The sequence below is a fragment of the Benincasa hispida genome, chromosome 2, assembly GCF_027475165.1.
Source record: "Benincasa hispida cultivar pf3 chromosome 2, pf3_genome.v1.1, whole genome shotgun sequence".
Lineage (NCBI taxonomy): Eukaryota > Viridiplantae > Streptophyta > Magnoliopsida > Cucurbitales > Cucurbitaceae > Benincasa > Benincasa hispida.
In genome coordinates, this window is record NC_143479.1 from 63,034,417 (window position 1) to 63,055,112 (window position 20,696).

A 20,696-nucleotide genomic window follows, 5' to 3' on the forward strand; every position below is an offset into this window, starting at 1 on the left:
AGATGAATTAGAAATTAAATTCAAAATTTAAGGATGGAATTTTTTTGGTATTTAAAATCATATTTATGAAAGGATTTGTCTTTTGTAAGTGAAGAAGGAGAGAGAAGTGTGAAGGAAGCAAAGTTAGTAAAATGGAGAACAGCAAATGTTGAGTTAAGAGAAGACCAATAATTCAGTTCACCTCTCTCTGACACCCAACCAATTAAAAAAGGGATTCTTGTCCCCATAACCAAACACTACCAAAACTTCTTTCTCTCTCTTAAAATAAATTATTAAAGTTTTAAAAGAAAAAAAAAAAAAAAATCTCCCTCAAATGAACCATTAAGATACCTTTCTTTCACCCAACAAATTTGCTCTCTTTTGTGTAGTATAACCATATCGTTGTTGAATTGCCATAAATAAATTCTTCCAACATCTTTTCTAGAACTTGTTTGAATAGTTTTTCTTCGTTAATCTTATTCGAGATCGATCTATCGAAATTTTGTTAAAAAATAGTTTTTTTTTTTTCTAATTTATAGGGTTATTTTGAACCTTCTCAATATATCTCGTCAAATTACCATCGAGATTCGGCTATTTTTTCCAGATATCATGTAATCTTTCCAAATCTTATATATTTTCGAATTTTATACAAATTCAGTTATCTAAATTCAGTTATCTTTACAAAATATTATATCAATATTTACATATTTTTAGCTCAATTTTTGTTTCCACAATTATATGAATTTTCAAATTATCCAAATGGTTTTCAAGTGATGGATTTGTGATTTTTAAAATTTGAGAAAGATCATATTTTGCAAATAAAAAAATAAAAAAATTAAGTAAGATATGAGAAATATATAGGATCTTGGTGTTAATATGCCCGAGATTAATAACGATGTCCGTATTTTCTATATCTTATCTAATTTTTTTTTGTACAAAATTTAATCTTTCCTAAAATTTAAAAATCAAAATGCAATTAGTTGAGATTCATTTGGACAATTAATAAATTCATTTGAAATTTTGGGAATTATAATAGTGAAAACAGAAATAGGGCTAAAGATTTGAAAAGTTAAGTATTGGTAAAGATAATTTAATTCGTAGAAAATTTGAAAATATATAAGATTTGATAGGTTTGGAAAAATTACATAATATTTGAAAAATTAGCAGATTCTCAGTGCGTAAACTATGTACCAAGGCTCAAATCAATCAATGGTTAGAAAAAATTAATTTTTTAACAAAATCTCGTGGTCGATCTCAGGTGAGATGGACAGAGAAATACTATTCTAATGAGTTTTAAAAAAGATGCTAGTTTTGAAAAATGAAAACTTGAAAAGAGGATCTCTTCCATACCATCTGGACATATTATTTAAAAACCTTTTCTCTAAAAATTTACTCTAAATTTTTTAAAGTTTAATTATGTAGGAAAGAAATATACTTTTGATCTCTGAAATTTAAAGTTTGTTTCAAATTAGTAGAGGTGTACATGGGTTGGGTTGATGGTATTTTTTGGATCAACCTGAAAAATTCGAGTTGGTTGGATTGGCAACCCAAAGAACCTAAATAAAATCTCTAACCCAACCCAACTCAACCGTTAAAATTCAGGTTGGGTTGGGTTGGATTGTCAGGTTATAACTTGTTTTTTTCTTTTTAATTAAAAATATGTAAATTTATATACAACATATGACTAATAACTAAAATCTTATAAAATTCAAATGCTAAATACATAATAATCAAATTTTAAACAAAGAGAAAAATATATAGTATATTTTATTTATATATATAAAATTTGGATTAGGTTGGGTCAACCCAATTATTTTAGCCAACCCACGACCCAACCCAACCCCCCCCCCCCAAAAAAAAAGAAGTTTAACCCAACCCAACCCAAAAACAAAACTAACCCAACCTAACCTTTATATTTTGGGTTGGGTGGTCTGGGTTGTTCGGGTTATTTGAACACCTCTACAAATTAGTCTTTACATTTTAAAATTGAACAATTTAGACTTTGACATTAAGTAATGCTCTATTTTAGTCCATTATTAACGGAATCCATTTAATCTTAATAAAGATGTTGACGTGACTTTTAAAAAATTATTTTATAATAAAAATAGGGAGATTTTCAAAAATTAAAAAAAAAATTAGAGAAACTATTTACACAAAATAACAAAATTTTAATCTTATTTGACAGAGGTTGATAGAAGTTTATCAAATCTATTAGTGATAGAAAAGGATAGAAGTCTATCACAGATAGACGTTGATAGAAATATATCAATGTTTATCGATTTTTTTTTTTTTTTTTTTTTGCTATTTCTATAAATAGTTTGACATTTTTTCTATCACTAAAATTTTTCATAAAAATATAGTAAATGAATAAATATTCTTTTTCTCTCTTCTTCCACGATTTCCATCTTCTTCCCTATATTCTTCCCCTCTCTCTCGATCTCTCCCTCCCTTTCCAAAGCTAGCATCGTTGCCATCGTATTTTTCGTTTCTTCTTCTTCGTCCTCTTAACGAGGAACATCCTCCCCGTTCGATTTCTAGGCCAAGAACGGTTGTTCCTACCTAGCCTAGATCTAGAAGGGTAATCTAAATCCTAAAGGCTTTTAAGGAGGGTTGTACCTTTTACAAGGTGCTACTAATTAGGTCAAAACCAATTTATTTTGTAGGCAACTTTTTTATTAATCTAGTAAGTCTTTTGACCCTTCAATAATTGAAAGCATTAAATCCTTATTTATGTGATATTTAATCTTGCATTCCATTGGAATATTCAAGATTAATTGAAGGGCAAACTTGTAGAAGTGAGGAACTTGTGTTAAGTTTGGACATAAATTATCTATATCTAACTTATAGTGTGTTTGTAATAACTCTTGTGAAAGAAAATGGTTTTTAAACAAAATCGAATTTTCAATACGTTCCTATAATAATTTAAAGTGTATTTATTTTAATATAGCTTCTTCAATAATTTCAATTTTAAGATGATAACATTTTTTTTTTAAAAGAAAAAATGTTAATAATCACTTATAAAACTTAAGTAGATGAATTTAAAAGTTGTTTTTGAATGACTTTTAAATTAATCTAAATTTTTTCACGTGATTTTTATTAATTAATATTTGTATGCATGGGATTTGCAAATCCAAGGCGTACGTGTGCACTCAGCTTGCATGTGTGTAAGGCGATATACTATGTGGGTATGGCCGTGGGTGAATTTAAAGGTCAAAAATAAAAAAAACATAAATACGAGATAAAGGTGGACTTTAACTCAAATAAATTAGAGAAAAAAATAAACTCTATCTCATTCTCTTTATAAATACTTCATTATAACTCCATATGAGGTAATTAAAACTAGATCTTAATATGAGATGTGGAACTTAAACTTCTGACTCATTCTTTATTATTTGTTCTCATATTGATTTTGGCATCAAAGTCTTTTTTTCTTTTGTTTTGCAACTTCCTCAAATTACAAATTTACAATTGTTGTCATGTGAAAGTCAACTGTACTTTTTCTTATCTAAAATTTGACATCGACCTCATTAATAGTATGAACTTGATGATTAAAGAGGGAGAAAAACCATAAATGACGAAAAGACTTTTACGAAGATGATTCTATATTTGTTTTTTTCGAAAGGTATGGTAATTAAAGTATAGTGTCGAGGAATCAAATTTCTGACTTCGAAATCAATAGTACTAACATTATGCTAGTTGAGCTATGCTCATGTTGACAAGATGATTCTATATTAATGACAAAAAAGAGGAGGGTTGCATTTTATATAAGCAAGCCCTAACACGCCAAAGCACGTAGCATATAATGATGGGAGGGGGAAAAACAATACAAAACACGAAATCATAATAAGAAGAAGAACAACAAAATAACGTTAATTAAATGAACAAAAACCTCTAATAACACTGTTTAATAACCCCGCAAGCGAATATGCTCGGATAGGTCAGTGAGCTAGTTCGAAACCATTGAAACTGAGAAGTGTGCAAAGGTTTGGTGAGACCCTCTGCAAGTTGATCTTTGCATGGAACATAATTTGACGTGAAGTTCTTTGTTGATGACACGTCCACAATAAAATGTTAATCAATATATTATTGTGTGATCTATGTAATAATGCAAGTGTTCGAGTCATATAATAATGTAATAATTTGAGTGTTTAAGTAACGTCCACAGGATTGATTTTTTACCTCACTTAAACTATTATAGATTTGGATTTGATGTTGATCAAGCGATCGACATCGTTTAGTGTGTTATTATATCTCTACAATGACAACGAGCTTTAATGTCCGTCAGACTTCTACCTTTTTATGATACAATGATGACCATATATAATGTTGTTGGGTTAACCACTCTTCACTAAAATCAAATACTGAAGATCAACACTGGAAAAATGAAGAAAAGGCTAAGGAATATTCTGCAAATCCTCGATGATCGATACTCGATGAGAATTCCCTTCTTCGTTTGACGAGTTTTTGTTAAATCCTCGATGGAAATCAATGACAACTGAACTAATACTCGATCTTACTCGATGATTCTTGAACAATAATCAGTGCGACAAGGTAAAAACGATCAATTTAAAGCCACTCGATAGCAAAGATAAGTGCACGGTTGAACTCGATACTCAGTTATTCGATGCGTTTTTACTAGTGAATGTATGGCGCACGAATTGCAGAAAGAAGATAGTCGTATGAATAAGATAGATAAAGGCAAGAAGATGAAATACAGAGTTGACGTGGTTCGACAAGATTACCTACGTCCACAGGAAGACCCAAGTTCTTTACTAATAAAGATTGCGTACAGTTTTCGTTGTTTACAAAAAACTAGAAAAAATGATGAAAACTCTCTGTTTTTGTTTTAAAGATGAGATGTATTTATAGAGCATACCAGCTGATCGTTTACATTACAAAGTTAGTTATAAACAAATAAAAACTAAGGTATTTGAGTCAAAGCTTCTTCAAATTCTCTACCTTGACTCTAATGCCTTGCAATCTTCCGATCTTCTTGATTCTGACCATTGTGTCTACCCTATGTCTAGAAGCTCGAAACCAACCTGTTCTAAACATTTAATCAATTTAGAGTTTTAAAACCGGTTTTGTTAACATGTTAGTTGTATTGTCTGAAGTATGAACCTTTAAAATTTCTATCTCCCCTATCTCAATTTTATCTCTAATGAAATGATACTCGATATCAATGTGCTTAGTTCTAGTGTGGTATTGAGGATTTTCGGATAAATGGATAGCACTTTGGTTGTCACAGTAGAGTTTTACCACTGTTTGATCTATTCCAAAGTCTTTCAGAAATCCCTTAAGCCACAATGCCTCTTTGATTGCTTCTATTAAAGTCATATATTCAGTTTCTGTTGTAGATAAGGCTATTATAGGCTGTAGTGTTGCTTTCCAGCTAATTAGATTAGGATCATAAAGGAAAAGGTAACTTGTTAAGGACCTCCTTTTGTCCAAATCATCAGCATAGTCAGCATCTACATATCCATAAAGTTCTAAGTTTGGTTCAGCTGACCTATGATAGACTAATCTTGAGTTTTTAGACCAAACCAAGTACCTTAGGAGCCATTTAGTAGCCTCCCAGTTTCTATTACCAGGATTAGACATATATCTACTAACTAAGCTAGCTGAATATGAGAGATCAGGTCTGGTAGAAATCATTAAATACATTAGACTTCCAACTGCTTGACTATAGGGTATGATAACGATCTGTTTCTAATGTTCTTGGTCAAAATATTTAGGAGAGTTAGCTGAGGAAAGCTAAAAGTGCTGAGCAATAGGTAAGCTCACAGGTTTAGCATCATTCATGTTGAATGTTTTAAGGATCTTCTCATAGTAATTGGACTGATTGATGCTTAGAATAGACTCCTCTTTGTTCCTTTAGATCTTTATTCCCAAGACCTTGCTTGTTTCTTCTAAGTCCTTCATATCAAACTCCCTTTTCAAGAGGTTTTTAACATGGGTTAGATCTTCTTTAGACCTACTTGCGAGCAACATATCATCTACATATATGAGTAGGTAAACCTTGTCCTTGTAAGAACCTGTATTTACATAAATACATATGTCAAATGAACTTCTTATGAATCCAATGCTAGAAGTATAGTTATTGAATCTCTTATACCAGCACCTAGGTAATTTTTTAACCCATAGATAGACTTGTTGAGTAAGCAATAAAGATTTTTTTTCCTTTAACTTCAAATCCTTTAGGTTGCGTCATATAGATTGTCTCCTCTAGATGTCCATGGAGAAAAGCAGTTTTGACATCTAGTTGATGAAGGATCTCTTATTCAAAAGAACCAGTGAGCGGAAGCAAGATCTTTCCAAGCCCATTGCAAAAGAATACAATATTTACAAACAAACAACCACAGTTATGCATCTTAGAAAAAATTACAGCATGCTTTCTTATCTTAAATACAAAGGGAATTGAGAGACATACCTTTGAAGAACTCTTCTTCATGTATTCCCTTGATCTACACCGGTCAGGTGCCCCAACAAAGTCTAAACGATCACGAACGCAACGAACACTCAGTGTAATCACAAACTGTCTGATCCTCAAACGGAAACCCTCGATGCTATCACTCGGTTACCTTGGTATTCTCGAAGTGAGAATCCAGGAAGTATGGGCTCTGTGTGAATTTGGTAGAGGGGAGGAGGATGTACGATCGAGTAAGTGGGAGAAATAGTAAGCTTATCATATAGACAAAGGGTACTCGATCGTTTAGTAAACGAGGCAGTCGTGTAGCTAACTTGCTCGTCGTTTACTCTCTCAAAAGGGCTATTATATAGCTCTCTCTTGATACTCGATTTACTGGTATACAATAATGTGATTCCTCAAAAAATGAAAATTGTTTTCGTTTTATTCTTCAGTTATTAAAATTGAAAATAACCTCCCACTCGCACGGTTAATGAAGAAAAGAAAATAACCAACTAACAATTATCTCATAATTGTTTTTATTATAAATAAATATAAAAACTAATTTATCGTATTATATTTATAACCTATAGTTTTAATATCACATCATATGTAATATTTAAACCATAGTTCTTTTCTTCTTTATTAAATATAAATCATATTTATATTAATTCCTACTTGAATCCATATTTATATTAATTATATCATATATAATCAAATTTCCTCTAGTTAATTTGAATACTTCAAACTAACCCAAAAACTGATTCTCAACTTGAATCCATTGAGCTACTAAGGGGATCTTATGGACTTCTAGCTTGAAGATCCAACGGTACGTGAATAACTAACTAAACTCTTTAATCACAATATCCACCATCCGTTAGCTGTCGAACACCCCACTAAAGACCGACAGCTGCACTCTTCTCACTACAGGTATATTTATGTGTCTATTGGATTAACCAATCAATCGTATGATAACCATTCACAAATCGCTCGTAAGTACAGCTGGGCCAATTTACCATTTTGCCTCTATAGTTACATCTAACTTATTAAATACCACTGATTCCTCTAATGAACAATATATCATAGTCCTACTATGAGTGAATACTTCTTGGGCTATGAGAAAGTGTGTGGCACCACATTGTTCAAGCTCTGGAATCAGTCCTTAAAGAAGCAATCTATCTACTTATCCTTACTTCGGGGAAGGAGTGAATTCTCACTTGTGTAGCTGAGTTCCCAGCTCCCCAATCAGACGAATCCCCAAAGTGGTAGATTTAAGTTGGCAATCTGGCTACTCACACCCATTCATATCAAAGAATCGCCCTCATAGGCAGGAGTTCCCAACTCACTCAGGATTAAGGTCATGTTACTTATGGTCATCCTAGTGAAATGAAAGTCTTTGTCATGAACAGCGTTATATAACAAGATTACACATTTCGTGGGTTGGTCTTATACAATCTCCTTTGTATAGGATACCCCCGCTCGCATGTCTCTACATGAATGATCAAGACCAGACTATCTGTAGCACTTTATAGCACTTGTAACATCTACAAAGCGAGTCGTATCCGTAGTGTCACCAGGATAAGGTTTCCCTCCTTTATCCATATACTACAGACCATTTAGGTTATCACTTAAGGCATGATTCACTTATATGTCTTCACATACATACTTATGTTACAACGATAACCAGGGATCTTAGCTTATGGTTTTGTTGGGATCGGTGTCCTAAGTCTCCCGGGAGTCTCGTAGTTTGTAAACATTTTGTACACACATTATTATTAATAAAATAAGTGCTATTTTATTTTCATTTACTCAAATCCAATAAACTAAGATCCATGGTTATTTCATGTAACTTAAGGATGTATGTGAGACATACAAGTGGATCATACCTTAAGTAATAACCTAAATGGTCTATAGTATAAGGATAAAAGAAGGATACCTTATCTTGGTGACACTACGGATACAACCCGCTTTGTAGATATTATAAGTGTTATAAAGTGCTACTAATGGTCCGATCCTGACCATTCATGTAGAGACATGCGAGCGGGGGTGTCCTATACAAAGATTTTGTATAAGACCGGACCATGAGATGATTAGTCTCTTTATATAACGTCGTTCATAATTGAGACTTACATTTCACTAAAATGACCGTAGGTGATCTGGCCTTAATCTTAAATGAGTTGAAAACTCCTGACTATGAGGGCGGTCCTTTGATTAGTATGGGTGAGATTGGCCAGATTGTCAACTCAACAAGCCTACCTTTTTAGGGATTCGTCTGATTGAGGAGTGATGCGTTGTGAATATGATGAAATAATGGTATGAAATTACGGTGGTGGATTATGCGTTGCACATGCAAGTTTTCCTAGTAAAATCCAAGTATAAACCTTACTAGGTTTCCTGGTAAGTCCAGGGTCGAACACAGGGACTACCGAGACAATATACGACAGTAAATTTTGATTCCTTTGCAGTGACAAAAACAAATAAGTTTAGTTGGTGTGTGGTTTAAAGTATAAATCCTATGCGGTGAAATTGAGTAAAGAGTTGATGACAGTGAAAGTTACAATGAGTATGTGGAGAACGGCTTGAGAAGGGATTTAGCTAACATTTTCTAAGATTGTGTTCAAGTTATGCGATCATGCTACACACAAGCAACAACATGTCATCTCTTAATGCAAATGCCATAGTTTCTAACTTTAGGGCGCATGTGATGTATACGATAATGTCTATAGTACTTATGTCTAAGCCTTTATACTTGTCTATGCGATGATGAATGATACATACATACACAAGGCGACCATATACTATCATATCCTATTTCTAGGGTGCATGCAATGCATGATAGCAAACAGAACTTATCTCTAAGTCTTTATCACTTGCTTATGCGGTTTTATCTGACTCTCTCGAGCCTAGATTCTAACCTAATTCTCTTAAGTCTAGGTTCTTTCTTTAGACTACTCTCTCAAGTATCTCTAAAGAGTGAAGGATGCATATATAAGACAAGATGATCGCATAAAGTGAAGATCTTAGGTCATGCTTGCTAAGTGCTTCTCAACCTATTCAGAAATTTAGCTACTTATGTGAAATGTGAAGAGATTGGACAGATGTTGAGATGCAAATTTCATTTTATAAATAAGTAAGAATACAAAACAATAATGGAAGATAGGGATAAGAAGCCCGGTAGTAATGTCTTTCTTCTTGAGACTTTTGCACTGTGTTTTACTCTACTCTGTCCAAAAAAATGTTCTTGCTTGCACAAGAGTCGGTCCTCTCTCCATTCTCAACGCTACTCAACAATCTCTAGAGCTAACCAGGAATGATCTTTCGACGTCTTCTCTCTTCGCTCGCCTCCACCTTTTAAGTATATGAATTATAGACTAACGGCTATCTATGATCTATCTTCTATGTATATGGAGAACTGTGTATATATCGAACTAGCAAAACTCTGAACTCGAACCCCTTTAATAGTGGCGGCCTTCAGTATTTATAGAGCTTCAAGGTGAAGAAGTTTTTCTCTCAAATGATTGCAATGATGAGAGGTCATTATCTCTATCTGATGCGCCATTAATGGTCTTCGAAAAGTTGAATGTACTTGCTACAGTATGTCGATAACGGCTTATCAACTAAATTCGGATTCGACCGTCATCAGCTTTATGTCCCATCATGATTTATTAAGCTTTCACCTTGATGTGCCGTCTTTATGCGACCATCTTGTTGAGCAGATCTTCGCGAGCGCATACGATCGTATAGCTTTGCGGTCGCAATCTTCTAATGCACTCGGGCGCCGAATTCCTTGGATCGCAATTTGCTTTGCACCAACGCATTTTCTTTCACAAAATAAGTAAATTAGCTACTTTAATGTGATGGGCGCATGCGATTGCAATGTTCTCAACTTAATGCTTTTGAACACAATTTTGCATATTTTTACAGTCGCAATCCCACATTGTTTTATATCTTTGCGTTGTAATAACGTGCATTTATGCACGTTATCAGGGAGTTGGGATCTCAGCTACACAAGACAAAATTCTCTCATTCCCTGAAGCAAGGGTAAGTAGATAAATTGCTCCCTTAAAGGTGATTCTAGGTCTTGAACATAGTCATCACACCCTCTTTTTGGAAGAGATGACTTAGTCATAGTAAGACTATTTGTTCATTAGAGGAATCAATGGTATTTAAGGAGTTAGATGTAACTATAGGGGCAAAACGGTAAATTGGCCTAGCTATACTTATGAGTGATTTGTGAATGGTCATCGCACTGTTGATTGGTCATATGGACACAGAATATATCTATAGTGTGAAGAGTACAACTGTCGGTCTTTAATGAAGTGACCAACAGTTAACGGATGGTGGATCTCATGACTAAAGAGTTTAGTCAGTTATTCACCTACCGTTGGAGCTTCAAGCTACAGGTCCATGAGGTCCCCTTGGTAGCTCAATGGGTTCAAGTTGAGAATCAGATTTTGGGTTAGTTTGAAGTGTTCAAATTAACAAGAGGAAATTCAATTATATGTGATATAATTGATATGATGTATTAGATACATTAATTGGAAGAATTAATATAAATATGATCTATATTAAGTACCATAAAATAGAAAAAGAACTATGGTTTATATGTTTCATATGATGAAATACTAAAACTATAGGTTATAAATATAATATGATAAGTTGGTTATCATATTTATTTATAATATATTAATTTTATGATACTTAATTATTTTTCTCTAATAATCGATTTGAGTGGGAAGTTATTGGAAGTTTTATGGTAACCGTGAGATAAAAGAAAAATTGTTTTCCAAAATTAGTAGTTGATTCATTCGAAAAATCTCACAAAAAAAGGCTATCAATTAAAAAGTGTTTTTACTAAGCGATAATGTTGAGAGCATACACGATCAAGCTAAGAGTTGACTACACGATAGTTACTCGTTGATCGTTGCAGCACGATCGAATAACAAAGTCTATATGATAAACTTTCGTTTTCTAAACGATCGAGTACAAAGTCTATACGATAGTCAATCTTCATCTCCCACTTACTCGATCATATACCTCCTGTCTTCCTCAATCCGAGATCATACAAAGCCCACAACTCATAGATTTTCACACCGAGAACACCAAGGTAACACTTTTGGTGGTGTTCTAAATCTGTTCGTGGATCGAGTTCGACTAAATTGGATTCGAGGTGCATCCAATTGTTTGTGTTGTTGATTGTTCTATTTGTTACGTTCGAGTGCATCGTTGGACACATTGGAAACAGATCGAGGGATACTTGAAGAAGAGTTCTTCAAAGAGATGCATACTTTATCCCTTGTATCTTTATTTTCTAGTAGGATGTGGTAATTTTCTGTTTATGCATAATTTGTTTGTTTCCATTTAAGACTATAATTGTCGTGTTCATTCTAAATGGATTTTGGAACAATCCACATCCACTGCTCAAAGAATCTCTATTTTGATTTCTTTTAGGTTTGTGGTTAATGTAACTAAAATATCACATATTTCATAGACAACAGTGAATAATATAAGTGAAGAATATATCTCATATTATTACATCACAAATGTTTATTCATACATGTGTTTACAAACCATAGGACCCTACGAGATTTAGGGTATCAACCCCAACGATTGATACAATTCTAAATTATTTTGAGTAACTAAGGATAGAATAAGTCTTATGGAAGTCGGTTTGACAACTGGAGAGAAAATCTCAAAATAATCTATTCCTTCCCTTTGAGTGAACCTCTTTGCAACCAATCTAGCTTTATACCTAGGCTTTTGATCATAGGATACTCCTTCCTTAAGTTTGGAAACCCATTTAGAGGCAACAGGTTTGTAACCCTTTGGTAGAAGAACTAAAGACCAAGTGTCATTGACCTTTGTAAATGCACCTCTTCATTCATAGCTTCTATCCAATCCCTTGCATTAGCACAAGCTATTGCTTCCTCAAAGGTTGGGTGTTCTTGGTTAGTAGGAGCTACAATAGCATTTATAACCAGATTTATATAGTTCATTTCAGTAAATCTGGCTTGAGGTGTAATAGTTCTCCTTTGTCTATTCCTAGCTACGACATACTGACTTAAATCAGGTTGCTCACTTACTGTCTCCTCATATTCCCCTACATCTTCCTCAGTTTTTTTGTGTCACTAGGTTGGCTAGACTCTATTGGTTGCTCAATAGTTAACTCCACCTCAATTCCTGTGTTGGATGACTCACCTTCATCCTCAAGTTTTTTCTCCTTTTGCATAAACATCTTCTCTTCCCTAAAGATGATGTCTTTGCTCACTATGAACTTCTTCTCATCCGGATGCCATATTTTAAACCCTTTGACACCCTTTGTAAAGCCTAAAAACATGCACTGGACTGTTCTGGCCTTTAACTTTCCCTTATTTTGGTGTACAAACCCTACACATCCTAAGACCTTGGCGTTATCTAGGTTAGGAGGATGATTAGTCCACTTTTCCTTAGGGGTAAGCAACTCTAAAGATGTGTGAGGGCACCTATTCTAGGTATACACTGTATAGGCTGCAGCTTCTGCCCAATAATTTTCTCCTAAGATAGCATCAGAAAGTAAACATCTAACCTTTTCCATTATGGTTCTATTTAACCTCTTAGCAACCTCATTTTGTTGAGGTGTATACCTCACTATTCTATGCCTATTTATACCATTCTCACTACAAAATTTGTCAAAGTATTCATTGCGAAACTCAAGCCCATTATCAGTTCTAAAGTATTTTAATCTTTTAGACGTTTGATGTTCCATCATGGCTTTCCATTCCTTAAACTTCCTAAAAACTTGGTCCTTAGCTTTAAGGAAGTATATCCAGCTCTTCCTAGAAAAATCATATATAAAGGTTAGAAAATACCTTGAGTCACTAAGGCTTGGTGTAGAAGATGGTCCCTATAGGTCAAAATGGACATAATCCAATGTTCCTTTGGTGGTTTGCTGAGATTTTGTGAAACTTTGTTTGGTTGCTTTATCTAGAATGTAGTGTTCACAAAAGGAAATCTGCTCATTGATACCTTTGGGCAGTATACTTTGTTGTGACAGTTCTTGCATCCCTTTTTCACTAATATGGGATAGTCTTTTGTGCCATAAGTTAGCCTCTGTAAACTTGCTGTTGAAACTGTGTAGGCACTTGTAATCATCTCTACTCCTTTCATAATATCAAGTTCATTGACCTTTTCACCAACCAACACAACCTTGGAATCCTTTATCACCTCAAGAATCCACATTTTCCTCGCATTCGCATCCAATGAAGTCCAGTATACCCAGAGATATCAAGTATCTCTTGAGCAAAGGTACGTGTTTCACATTTCTTAGAAGCTTGATTGATCCATCCTTTAGCTTCAAGGATATTGAACCAACCCCTTTGATCTTGCAGGCTTCATTGTTTCCCATGTACATAGATTCTCCATCTAAATCCTTGTAAATATTTTAACAAGATTCGAAAGGTTTCATATAATAGGTACAACCAGAGTAAAGTACCTAGTCATGCTTCCCAAGAGGACTGAGTTGGTTGGTTTGGTTTCTGGTGGAGGCTAAGACATCAGAATAAAATTAGGAACCTTCAACCACTGAAGCTTCTAGTTATTTTCCCTTCTGATCCTTCTCTTTTTCCTGATTTTTCTGTTTCAAGCTGTAAAAATCTCTCATCAAGTGACCTTTTTTTCTTGGAGTAGTTGCATATCAGCTTGGTCTTAGGTTTGTGCTCTTCACCTGACTGATTTTTATTCACTTAAGACTGATTCTACTTGTTCTTTCCCTTGACAAACAACCCTTCTGCACTAGACTACTCCTTTTTTACTGATTAAAGCCCTGACTCTCTAGTTCTTAATGTTGAAATGATGGCATCAGGGGTAGTGATTCTCTGCCATATTTCAAGGCGTCTTTCACCTCCTTATAGGCTTCGGTTAGAGAGTTTAATGACACAAAGGCTTCATTCTCATCGTCAATTTTCTCACCAAGGCTCTTGAACTCAGAAACTATCCTCTTGAACTCATCCAAATTATCTGAAAGAGGCTTGGCAGAATCCATCTTGAACATCAAGAACTTCTCCCTTAGATAATCTTGTTAGGGAGATCCTTGGTTGTAAAAAGACCTCCAACTTGACCCACATTTTGTAGGTCGTGTCTTGATCAATCGCTTGTCTCAAGATGCTGTCACTGAGATTAAGAACTAGAGTCTCATATGTTGTAAGTTCCATGTCTTAAACTGATATAGTATGTGACAGAGTTGACGGGTCCAAAAGGGTCTTGTGAGCTCTCTATTGTCCAAAAATAGCTTTGATTTTGGCCTTCAATAGGCCAAAATCGCCCTTCCCATCGAACTTCTCAATTTCATAACTTGCAATAGCCATCTCTGATCTGATCGAGTATCAAGTCTAGATTTCTTGATTATCCTGATGCTCCAAGAATGTTGACCTTGATGATTTTCAAACTCTCTGATACCACAAACTGTTGGGTTAGCTACTCTTCACATGGCCCAAATACTCAATATCAACACAGGAAAAATGAAGAAAAGGCTAAGAAATATTCTGCCAAATACTCGATGATCAATACTAGACGCTCGATGCCTTCCTACTTGATGCTCGATGATAACTCCCCTCTTCGTCTGACGAGTCTCTATTGAATCCTCGATGGAACTCGATGACAACTGAACTAATACTCGATCTTACTCGATGATTCTTGAACAATACTCGGTGCGACTCGAAGGTGAAAACGATGAACTTGAAGCTACTCGATAGCGAAGATTGATGCACGATTGAACTTGATATTTAGTTGTTCGATGCATTTTGAATAGTGAATGTATGGCGCGCGATTTTTAGAAAGAAAACAGTCGTATGAACAAGAAAGATAAAGGCAAGAAGATGAAACATAGAGTTTATGTGGTTCGGCAAGATTGCCTACATCCACGGGAAGATCCAAGTTCTTTATTAATGAAGATTGCGTACAGTATTTGTTGTTCACAGAAAACTAGGAAAAATGATGATAACTCTCTATTTTTGTTTTAAAGATCAGAGGTATTTAGCATACCAGCTTACTGTTAACATCACAAAGTTAGTTAAAAACAAATAAAAACTGAGGTATTTGAGTCAAAGCTTCTTCAAATGTTATTCTTCGATGGATATGGTTTTTAGGGTGAGCATGATATATAAAAAAATCAAATGGCTCGAACGATCTGAAGTCAGTTGATTGAAGAAGGAGATGGGTCGATCGGTGTCGGGGTGGGAAAATTCTAAATCAACAATTTTTTTAAAAACAAATTAAAGAATAAAACCAACCGTCCAATCGATTTTTACTCATCAGCGGTCGAAGTCCATTTGAACATTTACTAAACTGACCATAGTTGGTTCGATGACAGTTTGGTTGGAAAACCGATTTCGATCGACCAATACTCAACTCTACATTGGTATTCATGTCCGACATTAAAAGTTAAATTGTTCGCCATGGAATGTTTTTATGACACTAAGAACCCGTTACATTACAGTGGTCTTTGGCTCACCAACATGAGTTATATTGAGTTGGTATAATATACCAACTCATTGTTTGGCCCACCAATCTTAAATGTTGGTGGAGTTGAGTTAATATATTTTACCAACTCACTCCAACTCTCCCTTCTTCCCATGTTTTTCAATGGCTCCACCCATCGATCACTGTCACACTCCGAAAACTAATTCCGGGCTCCGAAAACTACCATCGATGACAACTCTGGTGACCAACTTTGAACTCTGACAACCACCTCCAATGAAAACTTCAGCGACCAACTCTGAGCTCTGACAACCACCTTTAATGTCAATTCTAGCAACAAAATCTGGACTCCAACAACCACCTTCGATGATAGCTCCAGCGACCAACTCCGAACTCCGACAACCTTCATGCGACCAACTTCAACAACCAATTCTGACCTCCGACAACCACCTCTAGTGACCCAACTCCGATGACCAACTTCATGCTACCAACTCCGATGACCAATTGGCTCCAACAACAAACTCTGATGACCAACTTCGACGACCAATTGGCTCCAACAACAAACTCTGATGACCAACTCCGACAACCACCTTCGTACGCTCCGACAACCACCTCGACTACAAACTCTGATAAAAATCACCTTCAATGATCACCTCTAAATGAGCAACTCCGATGACTAACTCGAGACTTCGACAATCACCTTCGACGAAAAACTTCGACAATCAACTCTAATACTACCTTCATGCGACTAAATTTGGGCTCTGACAATCACCTTCGATTATATTCTCTAAGAAAATTATCTTTGATGATCAACTTCGATGACCACTTTGGTCCGACCAACTCCGGGATTCGAAAACCACCTCCGGTGACAAATATCGACAACCAACTCCAATACACCTTCATGCAATGAACTTCAGGCTCCGGCAACCACCTTCGACTACAAACTCCAGCAAAAATCATCTTTGATAATCAACTTCGAAACCACTTCCGACAACTATAAGACTGATGACTATTAACGTATGTTGTAGAGTTGTTGATTATATAAAAAATATTATTTTGTCTACATTAAGTGCAATATTTATACGTAATGAATTCACATATCAAATGAGCGTTAAGAATATTTAGATGAAAAATATGTATGTAGTTAAAAAGTATGTAACATATAACAAAAAAAACTATAAAATATAATTTTTTTTCATGGAACATTTTTCGGCAAGAATTAGTAAAAAATAGATATCTGTTCTCTGATGATCCTCCAAATTTAGAGTAAATGAAAGTGAAATTGTTGAAGAAATATGATGACATTTCATTGGTTGTTACGATGATGGGGAGATTTAATCAAAAAAATTAATGACATAATAAAAATATAGAGTTAACAATAGGATAAACAAGAAAAAGAAGATGATAGTGAAATTCATGGAGAAAATTTAGCTATAATCGAAAGTTTTGATTTCGCTTTAGTTTCTCATTTTATTTAACCATATTTCTATAAGAAATGTAATGAGTTAATTGTTGTTTATTGTCCAAAAAAGAAAGAAAGGAAGAAAGAAAGAAAAATTTTAAAAATTAAAAGATTAAAATTGCAATCCATATTTTATTCAAACAAAGATGGGTGTAGTTATTGAATAAAAAAGTTTCAAAACAAAAATAGTAATCATAAAACCATATTATTTAGAGTTCAAAAACTGAATTAGATACACAGACATATGAACTCAACTTTGTACCCTAAATACAGACCAAATAACTCTGCACCCCAAACACAAACATATGAACTCTACAGATATATGAACTCTACAGACATATGAACTCTAAACATTCTATCTCAACTCAGCCCTAAATAGCCCCTACATGTTGTACGTTTCTAACTTTCGCTCAATAAATACTATTTTTCAATGTCAGAAATGTACGTCATTCTATATGTATGTCTGTGTTTGAAACAAAATAATATCTCCATTGTACGCATAGAAATTCATAATTTAACTTATGAGTATGTGATACAAATAATAATTTTATTTTTATTAATATAACTATGTTATTTAAATATGCAATTTATTCTAGATAGATAAGTTGCGGATCAAATGTTTTATTCTATAGTTGTGATTTTTTTTTAATTGTTGTGAGTGGCTTTTGTGAATAATTATCAATTAGTGTTTGTTTAGTCGTGATGATATATTAACGTCCGTTAAATTCATTTTTATTTAAACATTTCTTTTTATAAGAAAATATTAAAATACACTGTATTGAAAATGCAACCAAAGTTCCACACAGGTTAGATAAGGAGAGAATCATGAGTATATAAGTAAGGACAACTATCTCTACTGGTATGAGGCTTTTTGGGTAAAACAAAAAACCCTCCAAAGTGGTCAATATCATACCATTGTAGAGATAGTTGGAGGACTTGTCCCTTGCAAGTGGTATTAGAGGGTGGACAATATCACCCTCATTCCTTTGGATCGAATGGTTCTCAAACACTTCAATTTCTTCCAAAATGACTTGTTTTTATTTTTTAAATTAAACATTTGAAAATGTATTCTAAACACACCCTGAATTTTTGGATTTGATTATTAATTATGGATGGATTCTGTTATGTTTCTTTAATATATGTTTGCTTGAATTGTTGTTTTGTGATATTTAATTCATGTGTTTTCCAAGGTGTGTTTACTTTGTGTAATTTTTTCCATGATTTATGCTTCTCATTTTTTATGTTAGAATGTCTATTAGTAAAATATGTTTAGGTTAAGCATGACATAGTTGTGTTATATTGCATGGAAGTTTAGTTAGTAGTCTTTTATTTCATTTATTTAGATAAGAATATGTTATGAATGGAATATCCAAATTAAGCAATTATGTTATGCAGTTAGATGTATGATATAACAAGTACAATTTTGTTAATTTTTGGGCCTAGGAAACAAAAGTAGTTGATATTTATCAGAGACAATTACTTTATAATATAACATGGGAAATTGACGATTATGATATAGGATATTTTTGGTTAGCATAGTACCAAATCAATAATATAAATATATATGTAAGCCTATGGGTTGTCTCATGATCCATATGCTAGGATAGAATATGCAAGCATGGAAAAGTATGATGTGTATTTGAGCTTAAAGGTTTTTTATGATATGAATCACTTAAAGAACATTTTTATCAAAATTTTGTTTAATTAAATTAGAATCATATATTTACAATTACAAGAGGAAGCATACGAGAGCGAGGAATAGAACATAAAAACTAATAAAATAATGTTAGATTACATAAAGCAAAAGATTATATAACCTACATTTTAGAAATTAGGTCAAATTTCATGTCAAATCAATATTTTGGAACGTCCATACAATTAAACCAATAGAAATTGTCTATAAGTTCTTTCATAATGTGATTGTCATCAAGTACGTTCTAAAGAAATCTTCTCGGGATCATTGACCTAGAAATTGCTTAAAGCTAAGAATAGTTAATTATAAAGCTCTAGTAATTAATAAATAGGTTATTGAAAGGAAGATCGTACCTTAATTATTCATTTTAAATGGTACTTTTTAATTTTTCCAAGTTTCACTTAACTGAAATTGTTCTATACATTTCCTCAAAAAAAACAAAAAATGAAAATTTTACACATGATTAGCTTTAACTTGATGATAGATTTATTCATTTAACTTGAGACCCAATTAAATGAAGTGATATTGTAATATCAAATAATGCTATATTATATAAATATTACAATAAAAATAGATGTCCATCTTTCATATCTCTATGTGTCTTTGTATATATTGGACATTTGTCTTACAACTACATATTATTGATGTCCAAATAAACCCACCTCCTACTTTCCAAATTGCTTATAAGTAGAGGCATTTGATGGGTTCATATGTGGGTGTGAATATTGGTAAGAAATCTCAAATTTTTGGAGAGAAATTAGAGAAAATTTCATAATTACATATTTTTTATTTTATTTAAGTTATTTATTTATATTGTTTTAATATCATAATTTCTCAATATTTGTGCTCTGTTGTGCTCCTCAATTTTATAACACATTATTAGCACGAGCTCCTGTCACTTCACTAAAGGTAGGACCTAACGAAACATGGATCATTTTCATATGTTGGGTGATTCGACAATGAGCAAAGAAGATCTATATCTGGTAGATATTGCAATTACACATACAATACTTACAATACTTGCAAGCAAAAAATGTTTTTTTCAAATTGACAATGCTGGAAGTAAGAGTCAATACAATATCGTATTCTGCAAACCTAATTGATGGGTTTGAAAAAACAAATATTATTTTGCCTAGAGGAACAAAATTTACAATTGATAATGCATTGTTCTCTAGTCAATCAAAGAGAAATCTACTTAGTTTCAAATATATACGTTGCAACGGTTATCATATTGAGATTGATAGAAAGAATAACATGGAGTTTTTTTTTATATATATATCTACTTTCTCATATGAAAAACGTATACTAGAAGAGTTGCATGTTTTATCTTCTAGATTATCTTATACTCATTTGAGTAATTGAAACATATACAATAATGAACTTGAAGTTCATGAATCCAGACATATTTACAATTTAACATGACAAATTAGGTTATCTAGGGTCAATAATGATGAGAAGAATTATTGAGAATTCAAATGAACACTCATTAAAGAGCTAAAAGATTCTTCAATCTAATGAATTATCATGTGATGCTTGCTCTCAAAGAAAATTAAAAATTAGATCATCACTAGTCAAAGTGGGAATTGAATCCCCTGCATTTTAAGAAAAAATTCATGTTAATATATGTGGACCTATTAACCCACCAAGTGAACCATTTAGATATTTTATGGTATTAATAGACGCATACAATAGATGGTTACATG